General features: G+C 41.1%; 1 long non-coding RNA gene across 17 annotated transcripts in view; it reads left to right on the forward strand.

The window, feature by feature from the left end:
* The window catches only part of LOC125451135 (uncharacterized), a 353,914-nt gene that overhangs the window by 202,982 nt on the left and 132,582 nt on the right, over positions 1-18,350 (forward strand). For 14 of the 17 annotated variants that reach the window (XR_007247221.2, XR_007247222.2, XR_009445587.1 and 11 more), the window contains one exon: positions 4,335-4,435. The exons of the other annotated variants lie outside the window; for them this stretch is intronic. This is a non-coding gene — a long non-coding RNA (uncharacterized LOC125451135). The remainder of the gene's footprint in view (positions 1-4,334; positions 4,436-18,350) is intronic. 17 annotated transcript variants of the gene reach the window in all.

Genomic DNA, 18,350 nt, shown 5'->3' on the forward strand with positions numbered 1-18,350 from the left:
GAAAAGAATAGTGTAAGTGAATGCTTTCCCCTACATCTTTGCCTCATTTCTTAGGCAGTCCATAGAATTGGGGCAAGCTCACTGTCACATTCTTCATTGTATCTGACCCAGAAATAGGCCAGCCAAAGCCAGTAAAAAGTGGGTTGAGGACAAAACAGCCCAATTGTTTGTAAATGAATGTTAAATAAAAAAAGTTACTTTCTGTATTAAATCTATTTTTTTCCATAATGAACATTTCTTTTAAATTGCATCGAAAACTGCAAAAAGAAACATTCAACAACTGGGTCACAAAAGTATGATTTACCGCACAGGCTTCAGGACACTGCTGCCATGATCTTGCGAGGATCAGAAGCTCACTCACTGTGGGGAATGATCAGTCGGCAGTAACTTACTCTGAACTGGCCAATTAATGACCAGATGGTGAGTTTGTCATCCAATTAAATATGGCCGATAGGCTCCCAAATCTGAAGGGAAAATAAGAGACCCTCCAATTCTGAAGAAGCAAAAGGATGCCTCTGCATGTAAATGTGGAAACACACTCCAAGATGGAGATGCCCTCTGTCCAAATTTTAACCTTAACTTTAAAAATGCCACAGCAAGCAAGCCACTATTGTGGAGAATAGCACAAAGGCAGACAGGAAGTGTACCTCAAGACATTTATACTGTTCTCCACTAGAAAATCCCAGCCAATCTTCAACAATAGGTTTATAAGCCTTCAACATGTTAATAGGCTGCCCAGTTTGTCGGTGGATTGTCTGATTATTCAATATCCATCCTCTGGGAAAATGTGATGTGATCGAGCTGGGAAACTAGCACACTGTTTGGCAGAGAAAATATATTTGCCAATCTGTCTCTATGCCTGCCTTTTGCTGATGTCTATGCCAATCTCTAATTGGGGCATTAAAAAATCAACACTCTACTTTTATAAAGACCTCGCATGGCAGTATGAGGACACTCTGAAATTGCAGATTTGTTTTTAAAACCATAATAATCCTCTAAATTCTGATTTAAGATCTGCTTTGCACTGCTAGATAATTCCTGGGAAACTCAAATACATTGGAGTTGGTGTCAACGTTAAACAGCAACAAGATGTTTCATTTTGCATTTTTATTGCCGCATAGTGTAACTGTACCTGGTTACAGAAAAGTTTCAGTAATATTTAAACAATGCAAAATGATTGTTATACGTAGATAGTTGTAGATAGGATTTGATTGACCAATGACAAAAACTCCCATAGCACCAAAATATATTCTGGCATCCTGTAATCATTGACACCTGATTGCAGGATATCATCACTGTAGAAACTGAGCAGAACTGAAACAGACTAATTTTCACATCAAAGCACAGCAAAAATGTTGTCATCCAATTCTTTTTTTGAGCAGCTCGAACCTGCTCCCCAATGGTTGATAAAGAAATTGCTAAACTAAGCCATAAAAGGATGGAGTGACTTATACTATTGATTTCAGCTGGTTAGCAATTATGACGCATAAAGGTGCCGATCACAATGGAAATGGCTGTGTCGTTACTGAACGAGAACAGGATTGGTGTCAGCCTACCCAAAGCAGTGGAATAACAAATGAAAATTGTCTGTTTGGTATCACGCTGAAGATAGGCATGCATTCCATTCTGGATTGCTACCTTCAGAAGAACACAAATCAGAGTGTAAAAGCAAAATCTAAAAGAGAAATGATCAAAGACATATGTTGTTGAGCTGAGAGATGCAGGGGTTCAGGTACATAGTTCTTTGAAAGTTGTGTCTCCGGTATAGACGGTGCAGAAGATGATGTTGGCCACACTTGTCTTCTTTGCTCAGACCATTGAGTATAGGAGTTGTGATGTTATGTTGCAGCTGTACAGGATGTTGGTGAGGTGACTTTTTGAGTACTATATACAGTACTGGTCATCCTGCTATAGGAAGGATAATATTAAATTGGAGAGTGTGCAGAAAAGATTTACAAAACTGTTACTGGGACTGGAATGTTTGTGTTTGGAGAGGCTGGATAGAATGGGAGTTTTGTTCATTGAAGCATATAAGTTGAGGGATGACCTTATAGAGGCTTATCAGATCACGAGGAGGATAGATAAGGTGAACGGCAAAGGTCTTTTCCCTCGGGTAATGGAGTTCAAAACTTGAGGGCATAATTTTAAGGTGAGAGGAGAAAAATTTAAAAGGGACCTGAGAGACAACTTTTTCACACAGAGGGTGGTTCCCATGTGGACTAAACTATTAGAGGAAGTGGTAGATGTAGGTACAATTGCCAACATTTAAAAGACATTTAGACAAGTACATGAATAGAAAATGTTTAGAAAGATATGGTCAAATACAGGTAAATGGGACTATTTTAGTGTGGGAAATTTGGTCGGCATGGACAAGTTAGATCAAAGGATCTCTTTCCATGCTGTATAATGCTGTGACTGTACTTGAGAGTTTCTAAATTTGTTGTTTAATTTGGAAATCTACTAAATAAACAATATATTTCTGTGGTGCCTTCTTCGTTAGCAGTTTTTCAGTCTCAACAGGGATCTGTGAGGAATGCTATTTGTATATTGATGTCAGTAATGTAAGTGGGTACCCATGACAACAGTCTAATACCATAACAGAAATAAAGAGCTTGTCTGGTAGCCAATAATCTAACCAAGTCACTTCGCTGTTAGTACTTCCAGTTCAACAAAAACATTGATCAAATGCATGTTCATAAAAGAATATTGGAATGTACACAAATATTCTTCCCTCGTGTGAAACGTAGGTTCATCTCCTTTACTGAACAACTTTATATATATATCTAAAATTAAGGCATAACAGGCAGCTTAGTTAAGGGACTGCAAGTCCTGTATTATGTGGGAAATCATTACCAGTTCCTTGGAAAACCAAACGTACAGGAAGTGGGACCAGCTTCAAAAACCTGACCTCTAGCTTCTGGGGGTCAAGCAGCAGCTGGAATCACTATGGCACATTTGTGAAGGTGATAGCTACATGGATAGCATATTCAGGGATGTGGCCACATCACAGGTTAGGAGTGTGCAGGCTAATAAAGAAAGGATGACCAATGGGTAGCCTAAGAGATCCAAGAGTGTAATGCAGAAATCTGATGAGATGATCCAGCTTGCTAATCAGTTTTCTAGTTTTGATTTTGATGACGATGACTCCTCAAAGCAATACACCCAAGACCGAAATTTTTGAAACTATAGGTAGTGGAGGGTAGGAAGAAGAGTGGAAGAGCAGTAGTGATATAGGATTCATTAGTGAGTGGAATAGATAGGCTTTTCTTTGACAGTAGACGTGCCATCAGGATGGTATGTTGCCCAGTCCGGATGGACCTCATTTTAGGGTCTTAATGGAAGATGAAATGTTTTCTTTTTCTCTGAGAAGGTCATGAGTCTTTAGAACTCTCTTTCAGAAAAGATGGTGGAGACAAAGTCTTTGAATAATTTTAAGACACGGGTAAAAAAGAATACAGGCATGGACTATTTTCTAAACGGTGAAAAAATTTGTAAAGCAGAAGTACAAAGGGATCTGGGATTGGTGGTCCAGGATTCTCTAAAGGTTAACTTGCAAGTAGAGACCGTGATTAAGAAAGCAAGTGTAATGTTGTCGTTTATCTCAAGAGGGTTTGAATATAAAAGCAGTGATGTGTTTCTAAGAATTTATAAAGCTCTAGTTAGGCCCTATTTAGAATACTGTGTCCAATTTTGGGCCCCACACCTCAGGAAGGACATACTGGCACTGGAGCGTGTCCTGCGGAGATTCACATGGATGATCCCTGGAATGGTAGGTTTAACGTACGATGAACGGCTAAGGATCCTAGGATTGTATTTATTTGAGATTAGAAAGTTGAGGGGAGATCTAATAGAAACTTATGAAATAATGTATGGCTTAGAAGGGGTGGATGCTGGGAAGTTGTTTCCATTAGGCAGGGAGATTAGGACCCGTGGGCACAGCTTTAGAATTAGAGGGGGTAAATTTAAAACAGAAATGAGAAGACATTTCTTCAGTCAGAGGGTGGTGAGCTTGTGGAATTCAATGCCACGGAGCGCAGTGGAGGCCAGGACGTTAAATGTCTTCAAGGCAGGGATCGATAAATTCTTGGTCTCACAAGGAATCAAGGGCTATGGGAAGATGCAGGGAAGTGGAGTCGAAATGCCCATCAGCCATGATTAAAATGGCGGAGTGGACTTGATGGGCCGAATGGCCTTACTTCCACTCCTACGTCTTATGGTAAATGGATCCTTATTAAGCAAGATGCTGAAAAGTCATCAGGGGTATGTGGGAATGTGGATTTATGGTTACAATCAGATCAGCCATGATCATATTGAATATGTTCTTGTCTTCCTAGTGCAAGAGACAAGATGTCATGGAGTGGCTGAAGGACATTCTTCTGGGGCAGAATAAACAACCAGAGATCATAGTCCATCTTCGTTCCAATGACTTAGGAAGGTAAGGGAACAAGGCCTTGGAAGCAAAATTTGGGGATATAGGAAGGAAATTAAAAATCAGGAAAGCAATGATATAATGATTTCCTCTCCCACTGGTGAGTAAACATTGGAATAGGGGAATGTATTCCTTAAACACATGTTATTTGGGTTGGCCAGTAGAGGCATGTGAACCTGCACTGGGGCAAAGGGAACATGTACAAGATGGACTGTTTGCACTTCAGCAGAATTGAGATCAGCAGAGATTGAGAGAACTCAGCAGAATTATAATCACAGGGAGATTTTCTACTGTTGTTGGATGGGGCTTTGATCAGGTTATATGGGAAAGGGCACCTGAGAGGGGCTCAGATTGGAGAGAAGTAAAACTGATAGCGGGAAGTAAAATGTCGTAAGCAAAATTAGAAGAAAGATGAAGCAAGTGGAAATAGGCTCGGAATGGAAAATAATGCTTAGAAGAGAGAATTTTAGGCACTTCATGCGCATTTTCATTTCATTACAATAGCAACATGGGTTTAATGAGTAGCATATTTAAGAACCAACTCGAGATTGGGCTATTTTAGATTTAGTCATAACTAATAAGAATAGGTTGATTAACAAACTTGTTGTGAAGGAGCCTTTGGGAAATAGTGACAATAATGTGATAGAATTTAAGATTAAATTTAATTGTAAAGTAGTTAATTCTGAAACTGTGATCTTAAATGTAAATAAAGAAAACCATAAAGGTAAGAAGCTCAGCTTGGCTCATGTGCAGAAGGATATACTTGCTATAAAGGGAATATAATTGATGTTCACTGTTTTGATCTCTGGGCTTGTTTTATGAGGAGATACTGAGAAAATTGAGTCTGTATTTGCCAGAGTCTGAAGAATGAGAATCATCTAATTGAATATTCTTGAGCACATGGTAGTATGGATATAAATAGAATGGTTCCCCTTACAGATGAGTCTAGAACAAAGAGATGCAAACTCAGAATATTGAGTAAAACCATTAAGACTAAGGAAGAACTTCTTCACTCAGATGGTTGCAAATCTGTTAATTCCCTACCCCAGACAAATGTGGAGTATATTCAAGATAGCATGATATTTCTGCATTTCATGACATCAATGGATATGGAGATATTTCAGGAAAATGACATTGAGGTTGGTGATCAGTCATGATCGAATTAAATAATGGAGGAGGATCGTTGAGCTGAATCGTCTTCTGTTCCTGCAACTACTTTGAAAAATGTCGCAGTCGAGTGTACATTTCAAAATATCATTTCTTTTAGAATTTATCAACTTTTCAGTAAGCAAGAGGACGTTAATTATTTAGCCATCTCTTTTTAAAATGAGGCTCACAATACGAACAGTTTTTGTTCCACATGTCCATATGCAAAGGATTCCAAAAGTATCCTTATTTAGATCTGTGCATTGTGCACAGATTTTTGAGCTGCAAGGGATTTTAAACAGAGCATTACATTTGAATTCACAGGCCCTTTCAACATGCATTATTTCATTTGTCCATGCGATGAAAACTCCAGCCGATGCAAAGTAGGATGATACTGTTCCACCCTTGCAGTTTGAAATTTTCTAGGGTCTTCTCCCCTCTAGTTGCAGATGTTTTGTTGGGCTCTCACACTGATAGAGGTTGAAACTCACTTGTTCCTCGTATGCCCTTCCCCCACCAAAAAATTTGTGACCCAGCAGGTATTCACATGAAAGACTTATCTCCAGGCAGGTCTGTGTGACAACTGGGTAAATTGGTTCTCCAGATGCTCATACTCTTTCTCTGCGTACAACCTTGCCCAGCCTAGAAGCTGAAAAGCAGGGGAGTGATTTCCAGCTATTGGGGAAACAGCTTTTGTTCTTACAACAAAAAGAAATTATATTTGCCTCAGCAAAATAGCTTTACTGCCCAGCACAATGAGGCAAGGCACACATACAGTGAAAGTAACAGAATAGCACAACATTAATATTTGATGGAAGGATTTTTTGCAATACTGAACTTGCTGTCTTTTGGAACATTACCTGTGTTAGGACAAAATCCTGTGGAATAAGCCATTCTATTTCTAATGTTTTAGTTTATTGCTGTACTGGCCAAAGAGAGATACAAATTAGTGACTTTAAAAATAATTTTCAACCAATTTGTAATCCAATGATAGAATAATGGATTGTGTATTCCCTACGTTACTACAATTTAACTTTTATTTACTATTTCCCTAATTAGAAATTCAATTCTTAATATGTATTAAGCCTTGAAATTGCACAAAAGAAATCAAGACCAACTGTAGACGAGAGGATTTTTCTGGATATTGTGGAAAGGCCGCTTCAGGTCTATGACTGCTATTTTTAAAAAAATTATGAGATGAAAACATCATTCACAACATCAACGTTTGTCACCCACTCCTAACCACCTTGGAGAATTTGAGCTGTATTCTAGCATCATCCCGAGACCTAAGAAAGCAGATGCAATGTGCTTGAATGACTACCGCCCAGTGGTTATCACCTCAATAATCATGAAGTGCTCTGAGAAGCTGGTCATTGCCCACATCACCTCCAGTCTCCCAACTTGCCTTGATCCCCTACCACGTGCCTACCGATGTAATAGGTCCACAGAGAATGCCATATCTCTGGCCCTGCACTCAGCACTGGAACATCTGGACAACAAAAACACATACATCAGATTCTTAGATAACAAGGTGCAGAGCTGGATGAACACAGCAGGCCAAGCAGCATCAGAGGGGCAGGGAGGCTGACATTTCAGGCTTAGACCCTTCTTCAGACTCCTTCCTTGTTAACTACAGCTCTGCCTTCAACACCATTATCCCCTCCAGACTGGTATCAAAACTCTACGACCTTGGTCTTGACTTTCCCCTCTGCACCTCGATACTCAACTTTCCAACCCACAGGATGCAATCAGTGAAGATAGGTTCCTGCACCTCCTCCACAATAGCACTCAACATGGGAGCCCCCCAAGGATGTGTCCTCAGCCGCTTATTGTACTGTCTATACTCCTCGGATTGTGTGTCACGTTGGCTGATGACACCACCCATAGTGGGACGGATGTCTAACAATGACGAGTCAAACTACACAAGGGAGGCAGATGTCTTGGTGACGTGGTACAATGAAAACAATCTGTCTCTCAACATCAGCAACACTGAACAATTGATTATCGACTTCAGAAAAAATGGAGGAGAATATGACCCCATCTACATCAATAGAACTGAGGTTGAGAGACTGAAGAGCATCAAGTTCTGTGGAGTGACAATAACCAACAACCTGTCCTGGATTTCCTACATAGATGTGACAGTTAAGAAGGCACATCATGACCCCACCCCGAGCACCAAACCAGCATCAAAATCAAGGACCGTAACTACCACCCACCTCCCCGCAGTGGTCGAGAACACCCTCGACTGTGTCTCCCGCATTTCCCGCAACTCATCCCTCACAACCCATCCCCGCAATAACAACCAAAAGAGAATCCCCCTCATCCTCACGTACCACCCCACCAACCTCTGGATCCAACGCCTAATCCTCCAACACTTCCACCATCTGTAGCCCAACCCCACCACCAAAGACATTTTTCCCTCCCCACCCTTGTCTGCTTTCTGGAGGGACCATTCTCTCCGTGATTCCCTTGTCTGCTCCACACTCCCCTCCAGCCTCACCACACCCGGCACTTTTCCCTGCAACCGCAGGAAGTGCTACACCTGCCACCACACCTCCTCCCTCACCCCGATCCCAGGCCCCAAGAAGACTTTCCACATCAAGCAGATGTTCACCTGCACATCTGCTAATGTGATATACTGCATCTGCTGTTCCCATTGTGGTCTCCTCTACATCGGGGAAACCAAGTGGAGGCTTCAGGACCACTTTGCAGAACACCAACGCTTGGTTCGCAAAGAACAACTGCACCTCCCAGTCGCAAACCGTTTCAACTCCCCCTCCCATTCCTCAGACCGCATGTCCATCCTGGCCCTCCTGCAGTGCCACAAGGATGCCACCCGAAGGTTGGAGGAACAGCAACTCAAATTCCGCTTGGGAACCCTGCTGCCCAATGGTATCAATGTGGATTTCACAAGCTTCAAAATCTCCCTTCTCCCCACTGCATCCCAAAACCAGCCCAGCTCATCCCCGCCTCCCTAACTTGTTCTTCCTCAACCTATCCCCTCCTCCCACCTCAAGCTGCACCCCCATTTCCTACCTATTAACCTCATCCTGCCCGCTTGACTTGCCCATCCTCCCTGGACTGACCTACCTCCACCCTACCTCCCCACCTACACTCAGTTTATTGGCTCCATCCCCGCCTCTTTAACTAGTTTGTCTCCTCTCCACCTATCTTCTCCTGTATCTATCTTCGATCCGCCTCCCCCCCCCTTCCTATTTGTTTCAGAACCCTCTTCCCCTCTCCCATTTCTGATGAAGGATCTAGGCCCGAAACGTCAGCCTTCCTACTCCTAAGATGCTGCTTGGCCTGCTGTCTTCATTCAGCTACACACCTTGTTATCACAGCCTCTTCTTCCTCAGGCAGGTCAGGAAATTTTATGTCCATAAGGTTCCTCACCAATGTCTTCAGATGCACCAGTGAAAGCATACTGTCTGGGTACAGACCATCATGAAAGCTTACTTTCCATCCATGTGCTCCATTTACATGGCTTGCTGTCGCAGAAAAGCTGCCAACATCATCAAAGACCCATCGCACACTGGTAATGATCTCCTGCAACCTCTTACATTAGGCAGAAGGTACGGAAGCCTGAACACACACACGAGCAGGTTCAGAAACAGTTTCTTCCCAGCTGTTGTCAGACTGATGAATGGACTCTCAAGCCTCAAATAATGCTGATCTTGCTAACGTTGATCTCACCTTAGCACATGTCCTGTGCAATGTAACCTGTGTGCCTCTGTTTAAGTCTTTTTGATCTGTACATCCTTTACTTACAATGATCTGCTTGTACCACTTGAAAACAAAGATTTTCAGTGTATTTCGGTGTACATGGCAACAAATCAATCAATCATCTTGAATTGTTGCAGTCCCTCTGATGTTGGTACAACAACGGTGCTCTTTGGGAAAAATATTTCAAGATTTTGATACAGTGTCAATGAAGGGATGGTGGCATCACTCCACATCATTTTGGTTTCTGATTTAAGAGGGAATTTGCTGAACCTGAAAGTTAAACATGGTTAAAATTTATCTGTTTCACTGTGGACATTGGTTGGACAACAATCTCTGGGCTCGCTGCATCCTTCATTAGACTTTACACTTTATGATAATAGAAACATTAAACAGAGGGATTCCTCAGCCCTCAGTTTTTACTCAAATATAGGTGAATTAGTATCTCATCTTCAGATTGTTGGTGTATTTATTTCAGAGTTTCAAAAAGGGATCTACAATATCATCCAATGTTTTTCGATTTGGAGCTAGGTAAGTCACACACCTTGAACACAGTGGCTCCAGAACTTCAAAAGCTACAATTTCTGTATGTTTGACTTATTAGCATATTATTTCTGTTGCCACCTAATGACTGCACACATTTTTTTTGCATCAAAAGTATGTGCCTTCTATTGGATTGGTGATCTGTCTTCCCATATTTAGGCCTATAGGTCCCAAGGGTTCTTCGCACAGAAAAGTTTTTAACTGTTAATTCCATTGTTGCAGTGTCTTCTTTACTTATCAGTACAAACCAATCCTTCAAAGTTTGCTTCTTATGAAGAAAGAAGTAAGTACATAGATAGAGCACCTTTTCACATCTTGATGATATTCCAGAGCATCTTACAGGCAAATTTTAAATTATTGTCACCACTGTTGTATAGCAAAACTTGCATAAAATAACATCTCATGAATGGTATTGAGGTAAATGTTGGGGAGGTGATGGCCTAGTGGTATTAGTTCTGGATTTGTTACTCCAGAGATCCAGATAATGTTCTGGAGACCTGGTTTCGAATCCTGCCATGGTGGACGGTGTATTTTGCATTCAAAAAATATCTGGAATTAAGAGGCTAATGATGACTGTGAATCCATTGCCAATTGTTGGAAAAACCCATGTGATTCAATAATTCCTTCAGGGAAAGAAACTGCATCCTTACCTGGTCTGGCCTACATGTGACTCCAGACAATGTGACTGATTCCTAACTGCCCTGTGGGCAATTAGGAATGGGCAATAAATGCTGGCATAGCCAGTGACATCTTCAACCTCTGAATGAACAGAGAAAAAAAACTAAATAACATTGAAAGAACTTTAACCCAATGGCACAACTCTCCTTAGAGTCAGAAAGATCTTGGTACAAGCTTTAAAGAAGTGCTTGGAGCACATCAGGGACATTTAACTGCAATAATGATAGCTAAAATGAGGGAAATGCCATCTCTTGCAAGTGATGTTAAAGGGATACCCCGTCTGCTGTTTCAGAGAACAAGAGCAGAAGAGTTCCCCTGATAGTCTAGCCAAAATATACCCTTCAATCCCACCACCAATAATGTTGATTATTCACAGAATTGTTATAGTTTAGATTAGATTAGATTCCCGACAGTGTGGAAACAGGCCCTTCAGCCCAACAAGCCCACACCACCACTTGAAACATCACACCCAGACCCATCCCTCTATAACCCACATACCCACTTCTATAGCCTTTTCTTATGAATGAAGGTTTTCAACATTGGAACAATTCTTCTGCATTCTCTCCAGTATATTCATATCTCTCCAAAGGTGTGGTGCCCAGAAACGTATGCAATACTCCAGCTGAGGTCTAACCAGTGTTCTTTATAGGTTCAGGATAACTTCCATAGTCTTGTACCCTGTGCCCCTATTAAAAACCCTGAGAATACAGTGTGCTATTTTTAACTGCACTTTCTACTAATTCAGCTGCCTCTAATGACTTATGCACACATGCGTCTAGTTTGTTTGCTCTTGTACACTTTTTAAAATAGGACCATTTATGTTATGTTGTCTTTCCATGTTCTGTGTAGCAAGTTGTATCAGCTCACACTCCCCCTCGTTGAACTTCGTCTGCAATTTATCCACAATGCCTCCAACTTATCAATGTCCTTTTGAAATTCTACATTATCCTCCTCACCGATTGTAATTCATCTCATTGTCATTGGTGCAATCCATCTGGGAGCAAATTGGCTGTCATAATTCCATAGGTGATGACAGTACATACATTCCACAATCACATAATTGGACATAGTATGTTCTGAAGTCTTGGAAGGTATTATGAATAGAAGATTGTTTATTTATTGATGTATTACCTGCAGAAATATGAACACATTCTTTCAGGGCTTCTTTGTAACTTCACTGGAAGTAATAGATGCACTTGTAATGTTGGGCACATTATGATGAGAGGAATTTTTAAATATTAATGACTAATAGTTAACGTATATTGGATGGGGTATTCCGATTTTAATCAGATTGCAAATGTGCACGTTTCTTAATATATCAGTACTGAGCTCTGCATTTCTAGCCAGGAATTCTGATCCCATTTCCTTTTGGAGGTGTGGAGCATAATTAAAATAAATACAGCTTCCCTGCAGTCCAGGATAGTCAGAAAATGTCAAATCATACCCCATTTTGCACCATTCAGTGCACGAAAGCCTGAGATTTAAATGACCAACAGCATAGCCAGACAATTTGACAGCTGCTGTGACAAAATATACATTTCAGAAATGAGTAAGTTTGGGATAGTATTTGGTTTAGAGGATTACTGTTAAGTAAGGTGTCAAGTGGGTAAGCATCCAGTGTGATGGATGGTCAGGATGCTAGGTTGGGTAGGACGTCAATGGGCAGAATGTCAAGTGAAGGTTAGAGGACTGAGGGTAGGTCTTGTTGGGCAGTTGCCATCATGAACCTGGGGCATTTAGGGTCAGGGGCATGTTGGGGGGCAACTTAATAGTTACCTAGGAATTGGGCAAAGTTTTTATAATCATCTATCAAACTTTGGGTGGCTAGATGAACTCCCCGAACTCTCTGATATTAAGGATTTTTTGTGAAGGTTCCAGTTGCAGTGGATTGTCCATTGGAGTCTGCTCTACAAGGGTTTCCACAGTGGCCCAATGTGCAATTCCAGTTTACGCTGGTCTAATGACTATCTTGTTTCAGAGCCTTATTTCTTTATCTTTTCACAAGCCAAACTGGTGATGTGGATGCATTCCTTGTGTTGATAACACACTGTAGCATTTTGGATTTCTTAGTTGATTAGCCAATGTACCGGTACGAAAAGCCCTTGTGTTACTTAAATGTACGCTTGGCTTCTGATGAGTGATGTTGAAAATTAAGACTTGGTTGGAATTTCATTCAGACAATACCTAAAAATTCTGCTGTTAAAATATCGATAGAACATGTGGCATGAGAAACTTGTCTCATAAACGCCTGCATTACTATGTTATCAGTACTATAAGTGGTGCTTATGGCTCTAAAGTGAAGTTTGCAAACCATTAGAGGTGTTAGTGCACATGCAAAGAATGTCCACAGGAGTATATTGGAAAATGCACAGCAGGCAGATCATTAGGGCAAACAGTGGGCAGTGCTGCTTTTGACAAACTACCAACTTGCAGCTCATCACTCCTATCAATGACCTTTTCTATCATCACAAACTGGCTCAGCAGCATTAAGAACCTCCCTAAAGCACTACTGAAAATGCTCGTCACCAACTTCGAAGAAAATTCCTTGATTTCTGTTTTCAGCTATTACAGCAATTCCACAAGAGATTGATATTTTCTATAATTGTTCCAAGTTGCAAAGATCTGTAGAGACCTGCGATCGGCTCTGCCAGACTCTTGGCTGTCCCCAAGGTTTCCACACAAAGCAGTTGTTCCCAGGCATTAATTTTTTTTTAATACATTAGTAAGAAAATAGCACTGGGGAGAATTAATGGGGTTAAAGGCTGACAAATCATCAGGGCCGGATTATCTACATCCCAGTGTACTAAAGGAAATAGGCCTAGAAATATTGGATGCTTTCATGGTCATCTTCCAGAATTCCTTAGACTCTGGCCCAGTTTCTCCACACTGGAGAGCGTCAGAAGTAATGCCACCAGCTATAGAGGAAGGAAAGAAAAAGAGAAAATTACAGTGCTGTAAGCCAGACATTGGAGGAGCAAATTACCAACATCTGCAGGAATTTGCTTCTCCACTGCAGCATTCTCAAGTCTGTTTCTGACACAAAACTGAACGTGATTTTGAGTTGTGAGAAGGATTCAAAGAGGCTTTTTGATGATTTAGACAAGTTAAGTGAATGGGCAAACATACGGCTAAATGTGAAGTTATATATGTGGTGCAAAAATCAGAAAGGCAAAGAATTATTTAAATGGTGACACATTGGGAAATGTGGACGTTTCAAGGAATCTGGGTGTGCTCATATGCCAATTGCTGAAAGTTTACAGGCAGTTGTAGCAAACAATTTGGAAGGGTAATTATAAATTGGCCTTTATTGGAAGATGAGTTGAATTCAGAATTAGGGATGTCATATTGCAGTTTTACAAGTCCTTGGTGAAATACATAGCAACATAGAAACAAGGAGCAGGAATTGGTCATTTTGAACTTTGAGCCTGTTCTGACCTTCCATATAATCATGGCTGATCCTGCATCTCAATGCCACATTCCTGCTTTCACCCCTTACCCTCTGATGCCTTTAAAATGTTAAAAACAAATCTCTTTCTTGAACATATTCATTGACGGTCTCCACAGAGTTCTGTGGTAGAGAATTCCATAGGTTCACTCCCCTTCGAGTGAAGACATTTTTCCTCATCTCAGTCCCAAATGATCTAACCTATATCCCAAGAATAGACTGCCCAATGATGGAAAATATCCTCTCAGTGCCTAGTCCATCCTACACTTTAAGAATTTTATGTGTTTCAATCAGAGCCCCTCATTCTTTCTGAAATCCAGTGAACTCAGGGCAATCAAACTAGTCTTCAGATCACACATGCAGTATCTCACGCAGTTTTGGTCATCCTAATTAAGAAAGGATACACTTTTCATCAAGAGAGCGCAGTGGAGGTTCACTAGACTGATACTGAGGACGGCAGAACTGTCCAGTGAAGATAAATTAGTTTGAATGGCCCTACTCCTGCTCCTAGTTTCTATCTTTAAGGAAAAGGTAGGTAGATTATTGACAATCAAGGGAGTGAAAAGTTACTGGAAATAAGTGGGAAGGTCAAGTAATCATAATCAACCATGACCTTATTAAATGTTGGAGATGAGCTGAAGGATCAAGTGGCCTACACCTATTCTTAATTCAAATATCCATATGTTTGTCATAAACTATTGCCTAAAAGACGTTACTGGAGCTCTCTTTACCTTGAAAGTTAACTACATTTCCTTTTCTTGACAAAGACCAGAAAATGAGCAGGCAACTATACTAAGATCTCTAGTTTCACTGTGGTATCATGTGCCATTGAATGCATTCACAGCACTTAATAATAACATTTAATACACACCATGATGCCTCTGCCCTGTATTTAAATTGAAGGGATTCAGCTTCTTCAATGTCTAGTCCATGTCTGAATACAGGCAGCAAATCAGGCAGGTCATTGTCCAATAACCTGGCAGAAATTGTGATGCCTTGATTTGATCGCAGTTTCCTGTGTTACCAAAGTGTGCATACTGTGCAAGAGACCCTTTGGTGTACAACCTATGCACATATTAGCAGCATGAGTACAATAACCTCTTGCCAATTGAACTATGATGCTGTAAATCATTGGCCTGCTGGACCACACGAGGGGAGCACTGCAAAGCAGATTCTGTGGTTTATAATAGTGTGCTAAACAATCTACAATCTCCAGAACAGACAAGCAATATGTGAATGAGGTGAGAAGAAAATAGCATGTTAAGGAAGAAGAGGAAAGGAGAAGGCAACCTAGACCATCATGTTCTGTTATGGCTGTCCTTAAATAGTGGAATTGGAGTAACCATTAACAATCCCACACTTACTGCAAAATGTATCAGAGATAATGGGAACTGCAGATGCTGGAGAATCCAAGATAATAAAGTGTGAAGCTGGATGAACACAGCAGGCCAAGCAGCATCTCAGGAGCACAAAAGCTGACGTTTCGTAGGCCCGAAACATCAGCTTTTGTGCTCCTGAGATGCTGCTTGGCCTGCTGTGTTCATCCACTTCACACTTTATTATCTTACTGCAAAATGTTCCAGTCCCGGAGGCAGTAGACTTAAGAGGTAGAATGGAAACTTTAATTGGGGGGGTGCGGGCTGCATAATAGTGAACCACACCCCATCCACCAGAATTAATTCTTAGTGTGAAGGCAGGATGACAGAGCTGGACTTCTGAACTGGTAAGTGCAGCAGGCAGGCTCTCAGTTGCTGGCAGGTATTGGTGGTGGGGACACTAAAATCTACACTGAGCTGTTCATGGTCAAAGGGCTGGACAAAGACAGAACAGTGACATTGCGAGCCATACCCCTGCCCTTGCTTTCAGACATCAAGTGCACACTGTATCTGTGACACACCTCCATCCCACAAGAACCACCCCACACACACAGGCAGCTCTTGTCATCTCATTATACGGTATACAGCCTGCCAGCTACCAATTAGGTACCTGATTACTGGAAGATCCAGTTTTGCTTTCAAATCCCAGCAGGACAATTTTATCTATCTGCTAATCTCTCCTGCTTTCTGAGTTAGTTGGAAAGCGTGAAAATACTGCCTAAAGCTTTTGTCACTGACTATCACAGTAACTGCTTGGCTACATTACAAACATAAAAGCTAACATAAATTAAGAATTCCCATATTTATGAATGAAATCATGGCATGTTGTAATAAATCTCCAATTCCTTCGTGTTAATTTTCTGTCCATCTGTAATTGTACTTGGCTAATACTTTCAAGCAGCATTACTTTAGTTGCTGCAGCATGGCTAGTGTAAGGCTGCAGAATTTCACTGGAGAAGACCACAGGTAACCTTGGAGGACGACCTTGAGCAACTCTAGCCTAGGGCCCCACCTACGGACTACTCCAACTTGAGAAGGGTAGCAGCAGTTGGGACTTGCTAGTTGGCAGGCTCGAACAAGGGCACTGGAGAGTGGCAAGAGTGCATGGTTGAATCATGACCTCTTGAGAGAGGACAGCAAATTCATCTGCACTTTGCCACTGAATATTCGCTCGAGTAGCAAATTAGTAATTGTATTAATCTGCCAGAGGATAAATTGTTGAACTACTGTGACATCTTGAAATACCCTTTCTAAGTAATAATTCCTATCCATGATGGCAGAAAGTTACTTGCATAGCATCAAGTTGCTCTTACATGACAACAACCTGACCTACCACCACAGGACTAAATTATTAGAGGGCTGTTGGTGCTTACACGTGTGCTGTAATGTTGATTATCAGACAGTGCAAGGTCCAAAATTGTCTAAATAGAGATGACCACTACTTCTATGCTGCACGTATCACTGTGCCAAGATAGTGTCAAACTCCTTTCTGTTCCTAAACAGCGATTGCAAGGTTTCTAGAAGGCTTCCTAATCTATGAAGAATTTTATTTCATCTACCCCTCACCATTCTGCTATTGGTTACCCAATCAAGGTTGAGTCCTCTCCTATGGAACCTATGTGTAATCTCATCATCAGTCAATCTCCAGTTTCTCACCACAAGTAGATCTTATTTGTCTGCGATACTAGCTGTGTTAGTATTGGTGCAGATAACTGCAGGTGCGATATCTTCATATTCACCCTGCAGACATGTGAAAGGAATCCTTTCTTCCTGTGGATCACTCACAGCACCTGCTTCATGGAATGCCTCTCCAGGCTAGTAGGCTAGCTTTAAGTAATACATGCCAAATTTAAATATGCTCGTCCCCTAATAATCTGACAAAACAGTGGGCATTATTGGTTAATGCTGGTTAAACACAGAATGTCAAATCAATTAACAGCACGATATTACATGGCTCTTGTGGTACAATGGTAGTGTCCTTACCATTGAGCCATGAGGTCTATGTTTATATTCTGCCTGCTTCAAAGTTGTATCATAACAGATCTGAGCAGGTTGTTTAAAAACATCAACAGAACAAAATTGCTATGCTGCCTGTATTGCAATCCACGGATATAGGTTAATCATGTATCACAATGCACATGCAAGTTTTATGGGCTTATTCAATACGGCCCTTTTAATTCATCTTGTGATTAATTCAGTAGGAACTAATTATTCAGCTGTCTCTTTTCATGTAATATTACTTCTTATGGTATCTCTAAAAGAAATCCTTTTAACCTTTAAAATGTGAATCTAAAACAGCAGACTTAATTTATTTGGTTTCATGGTTTTTCAAAAAACTTTCAATAAGACACAACTTAATTGGCTTATGACTAAGATAAACATTTATACAGTATGAGTGAAGTAGGAAAATGCATAGGATGAGTTCTGGGATCATTTTTATTCACTATTTGCATTAAAAATTGGGTTATAGAATCAGAACTTCAAATTGGAAGGTATAGTTAGTACAGAAGAGGACTATGACAAAGTACAGAAATAAATACACGAAGTAACTCGCAGAAGAAGTGTGCAATTTGGAAACAAATCTCAATATAGACCATGTAAAATGGTATGCTTTAAGAAGAAGAATAAGAAAGTCAAATATGAATGGGTTACAGGAGTAGAGGCAAAATAGGGTCCAGGCAAAATCAATTAAAATGACACCACATGTGATCAAGATTGTAAAGCAGCAATCAAAATATTGGGCAAGCCCACCGACTCCCACAGCTACCTAGAATACACCTCCTCCCACCCACCCTCCTGCAAAAATTCCATCCCCTATTCCCAATTCCTCCGCCTCCGCCGCATCTGCTCCCACGATGAGGCATTCCACTCCCGCACATCCCAGATGTCCAAGTTCTTCAAGGACAGCAACTTTCCCCCCACAGTGGTCGAGAATGCCCTTGACCGCGTCTCCCGCATTTCCCGCAACACATCCCTCACACCCCGCCCCCGCCACAACCACCCAAAGAGG

This window comes from Stegostoma tigrinum, chromosome 3 (genome assembly GCF_030684315.1).
Source record: "Stegostoma tigrinum isolate sSteTig4 chromosome 3, sSteTig4.hap1, whole genome shotgun sequence".
In the NCBI taxonomy this organism is placed as follows: domain Eukaryota; kingdom Metazoa; phylum Chordata; class Chondrichthyes; order Orectolobiformes; family Stegostomatidae; genus Stegostoma; species Stegostoma tigrinum.